At 55.1% G+C, this 4,813-nt stretch overlaps 1 long non-coding RNA gene across 1 annotated transcript; it reads left to right on the top strand.

Annotated features, from left to right (window-relative positions):
• The first annotated feature begins 6 nt into the window (after positions 1-6).
• On the top strand, positions 7-2,495 carry LOC107183094. The gene is made up of 2 exons (XR_001513869.1): positions 7-911; positions 1,063-2,495. It is a non-coding gene; the product is annotated as an uncharacterized LOC107183094 (long non-coding RNA).
• Positions 2,496-4,813: the final 2,318 nt, after the last annotated feature.

Genomic DNA, 4,813 nt, shown 5'->3' with positions numbered 1-4,813 from the left:
TTCCTCAGCCTGGCCAGCTACCTGAGCGACGAGAGCCTGGCCGACTACGAGTACTTCGTCAAGATGAAGTCGGCCCTCATCATCGAGCAGCGGGAGCTGGAGGACAAGATCCACCTGGGCGAGGAGCAGCTCAAGTGCCTGGTGGACAGCCTGCAGCCCGAGAGGAGCAAATGAGCGGCCTCCTGGGGGCGGAGCCGGCCTGCGCACCGCCCCGGGCAGCGGGCCCCAGCCTGGATGGAGGTCCCGTAGTGAGAACCCTCTCGTAGTGTCGTGGCTGTTAGAATATTGATAACTCGTGTTTGTCTGGGGTGATGCATTGGGCGTCTAGTTTCCCTGTGGATGCTGAGCAGAGCGGCTCCCCGTGGGGTGTTGTCTTTTACAAGGAGCCCCACGGGGCACGGGCCCTGGTGGCTGGCGAGCTTCCGCCACGGAGACCACAGGCTCTGTCCCGTGCTGCACGCGAGGGCCCCTTGGTGGCGGTCGCTCTGGCTTCCTGTGTCTTCCGCTGCCAAACCGGCCGCTTGGGCAGCACTCAGCGAGTCCCCAGAGGGCACAGGGTGGGCCACCTGGCGCACATCTTCTCTTGTGATCCACGAGGGGCGTGGCCTGCCACATTTTATGCGTGTCCGTCCCATGCTGTTAGCGTTCACTGTCTCATATAATGTGCTCTCTGACCCAGCACAAACCTGTGGTGATGATGAAGACGGTGATAATTTATTAACATAGTAGTTTCCAAGTGGTTAGGAACCAACTGTGAAGTGCATAGCCTGTGTGTTGGGTCGCTCATTCTAAAAGCGCCGCTCGAGTCGTGTGCATGCCTTCAAAGCCGCGCACCAAGCGGACAGCTTCAGTCCGCCCCACCCGGCGGCGCGGGTCAGGCGTGTTCCCGCAACGGAAACGCCTGGTAAAAGGTGTGTGCGGTAGTCCTGTGCTTGCTAGGTGTTTCCCGAGACCAGTGGATCGTTCCTAAATTCCTCCCTCCCCAGAGCATTTGTGGCGTGCCCATATGGTCACTAATGGTGATTGGCCACTTTTCTCTTTTTGCCTCTTTCAACCTGTCAGCATGCCCTGAAGGCCCATTCTGTTTCCTAAGAGCCCGCCTCCGGACTTCCGGGGGTCCCTCTGCAACTTTGCCACAGAGTTGACCGATCCCAGGCCCTTTTTATTGGTTGACATTGCAATATTCTGAAGAGTCTATTCACTTAAAAGACAAACGCTGTCATGGTGTCAATTTGCAGTTGACAAGTCAGGCTGGGAGAAATGGTCTGCAAATCACATATGTGACAAAGGAATCATCTCCAGAATATATGAAAAACTCTGTACAACTCAACCGCAAGGAAACCAACAGCCCAGCTGAAACAGGGACAAAAGATTTCACCAAAGAGGACACATGCGTGGCAAGTAAGCGTAGGAGAAAGATGGTCAACCGCCAATGGCTGGGTGGTAACTTATTTTTACCTAAATCACTGTGGAGCCGGTATGTTTCTTCTCAGATGCTCAGCTGATGCAGCGCATGCTTAATGGTGGGGAACCCCTTGGATGAGTTCATGTCAGGGTAGCGTGTACCCTTGTTGGATGGAGGGGTTATTTGAATCCTGTTTCCCCTTATTCCCTATACAAGAAGTTTTCCAGCGGGTGGGGAGACCTCTGTCATCAGTGACTGCCACCTAACCAAACCACACACCCACCAGTGTCTTAGGACCACGGTCCACCTTCCTGAGCCGGAGGCGGCGAGCCAGGCTCCCGGGCCGCGGGGAAGGGTCCGCACGGACCAGCTTCAGGCGCGCAAGCGTCACCGCTCCTTTCGGCCACTTTCCAGGCGCGTTCACTGCTGTTAGTTAAGCTGTGACGTGGGAATCCTAACACTTGCGGTGAAAAGTGGCCACGTTGGAGAAGGTCCGGCTGGCTGCTCGCGGACCCCCGTGGTCCTCCCTCGGGGGGACCACGGCCATTCCGTGTGTTTGCTTTTTAATGTAGACAAAGCTTTTACCTGTGACGCTTGCCTGTCCGATACAGTGTTGTGGCCGTTGTGATGCTATGTATGTAAATGTGAATCTAGAAAGTGTTGTGTCTGTGCCGGCCTTTTGATGTCTTTGAGGACTTCCTTCTCCGTGGGAATATGTAGTGCAATTCCCCTTTTAGCGAAGCCCCTGTGCCCACACCGTCCTGTCCAGTCCCCGCCTGCCTCTTCAATGTCTGCTTGGCGGGACCCAAAGATCCAGGAGTCCGTGTACATACCTTTGTATATAGTAACATCAGTGCAGATAATAACAGTCTGGTGCTAACGTCTGCCCTCTGCGCGGGTGGTAGCTGTTCCGGACTCTCTGGGAAGCTCAGCCGTGGAATCCCCTGAATCGCGCGACTTCAGCCAGGCCATCGCCGGCAGTTCACTGTGGAAATGTGTGCGGATTCATGCTCGAAGCTGACCACTTACCTCTCAACAGATCATCCTGCCTGACTTTGATGAAATAAAATAGTGTCTTTGAGTGCATGGAGCCTGTCTTTGATTTACCTATTTTATCACAACTTTTGTTTTCATTCTTTGCAAATCCTCTCCCGGAGATATTTTTTCCATTGATTTGTGGAGAGAGTGGAAGCGGGGGAGGGAGAGAGAGAAACATCGATGTAAGAGAGACACATCGATTGGTTGCACCGACTAACGGGGACCGGGAATTGAGCCTGCAACCCAGGTATGTGCCCTGGGTGAGGAATCGAATTCATGACCCTTCGGTGCTCAGGCCGATACTGTAACCACTGAGAAACTGATCACGTGCCCTGACCGGGAATCGAACCTTAACTTCCTGGCTCCTAGGTCCACGCTCAACCACTGAGCCACATGTTTTTGAAACCTGCTCTTCACTTAACATTGGGAACTTCCCCCCCAATTATTCTTCAGCATAAGGTTGGATTTCTGGGTAATAGTCCACGGTAAGGTCACAACGGTTTACTGGCTATGTTCTCTACATGGGTTATAGGATGCTTTCACTTGTCCCGTGGTACCTCAGGTATGAAGTCCATTTGGTGTGTTCCTGTGCGTGTCCTTGCACATCCCCACTTGCTGGAATAAGTTCCTTCTCACAGGAACTGAGCAGAGGTTCCTGCGGAACTTGACTCCCACATAAACTTTGGTCCTAAGTGTGGGCCGCACCCCCCCGCCCCCGCCCCCGATTCCCATTGGCCTTTTGGCAGCCTCATTCCTCACAGCACCCACATCTGACAAGCTTCCCCTTAGCCGGCCAGCTTCTCCCAGTCAGTGGAGACCTTCACCTTCTCCTCCGTCTCGCTCCTGGGCGCCACGTTCACGATGCTGTCACCCGAGGGGCAGCGGGAAGGTCATTGCCAAAGCTCCAGGGTCATAACTAACGTGCTGGCTATCACTGGGTTTTGATAGCAACCTCGTCCGTGCGGGGCCACTGCTGCTGACGCCTGCTCGGATGTGTTGTCATTGCTGTTTGTTTATTGAAATCCTCACCGGAGGAGCCTACAACCAAGGTATGTGCTCTTGACCAAAATCGAACCCATGACCCTTCGGTCCGCAGGCCGACGCTCTATGCATTGAAGGACGCCGGCCGGTGTCATTACTGTTTGCATGGTCATTTCATCCGGGAGGTGTGGGAGAGACCATTTCCGGGGGACGGGAGAGGGTAACCCGGGACCCTTTGGTCCGCAGGCTGACTCTCTATGCACTGAGCCATGCTATCCGGTGTCATTGCTGTTTGCACGGTCATTTCATCAGGTGGTGTGGGAGAGACCATTTCCGGGGGATGGGAGAGGGAGTGGTTAGGACACCGGCTGCTGTCAAGCAGACCTTGAGGCCTCCATGGTCTGAGTGCAGCCCGCCCAGGAAGTGGGTAGGGAGGCTGCCTGATGAGACACAGAGAAAGCCTGGTGGTCAGTGGGGATTGGATGCTGCCCTGTGTTCCGCACCCGGCAACAGAACCCTGCTGGCCAGGACAACGGGGGTGGAATGTGGCCGTGGCCTGGAGGCTGAGGAGAGGGCTTGGAGTCGTGTGCCAGGCCCTCCTGTGGCTTGGCCCGTGTGGCTGGTCCCGCAGAGCCAGGAGCCGGCCGGAGGGCGCCCAGAGGAGCCGGAGGACGCCCAGAGGAGCCGCGTGTGTGTCGGCAGCGCTGCCTGACCTGTTAGTCGCCGTTCCTAGACGCTCACTCCCTCAGAGATTATCCCTGGTCAGTGGGGCCCAGCCTGTTGGTTTATTTTGTGGGGGGAAAGTGGGAATAACTCAACAAATATCATGTCACTGTCAGGATTGCCCAATGAGGAACACACAAGGCCCAAAGGGGTGAGGGATCATGAATGTGTTGGGTCACCTGGAGACCACATGGGCTGAGCCCCAAATGGCACCATCCCTAGCGACAGGCAGTCAGAGGGTTAAAGGACTCTAGGCTTTAAAGGGTCCATGTCCTGGGAAGGTCCAGACGAGAAAGATAATGGTCTTACCAGTGGGATGTGGTCTTACCAGTGGGATGTGGTCTTACCAGTGGGATGTGGTCTAAGCGGGAGGGAAGGCCTGTTGTGAAGTGTCCTAAAGGGCAGCTCCCAGGGGACAGGTATCAATCCAATGATTTGATGAGACTGAACAGTCACCTTTTTTAAGCGTACAGTGCGGTGTCACTAGGCACCTTCACAATGTTGTGCTACCATCACCACCATCATCTCCAGAACTTTTTCACCTCCCCAAACGGAAACTCTGGGCCATTGACCACTACATCCCCTCTGCTCCCCAGCCCCTGGCTCCCACAGTGGCTTTCTGTCACTGTGTGTGGCTGCTCTAGGGCCACATAGAGGTGAAATGAT

This window comes from Myotis davidii, unplaced genomic scaffold (genome assembly GCF_000327345.1).
Source record: "Myotis davidii unplaced genomic scaffold, ASM32734v1 scaffold1277, whole genome shotgun sequence".
NCBI classification, from domain to species: Eukaryota; Metazoa; Chordata; class Mammalia; order Chiroptera; family Vespertilionidae; genus Myotis; species Myotis davidii.
This window is presented reverse-complemented; position numbering and strand designations above follow the sequence as displayed.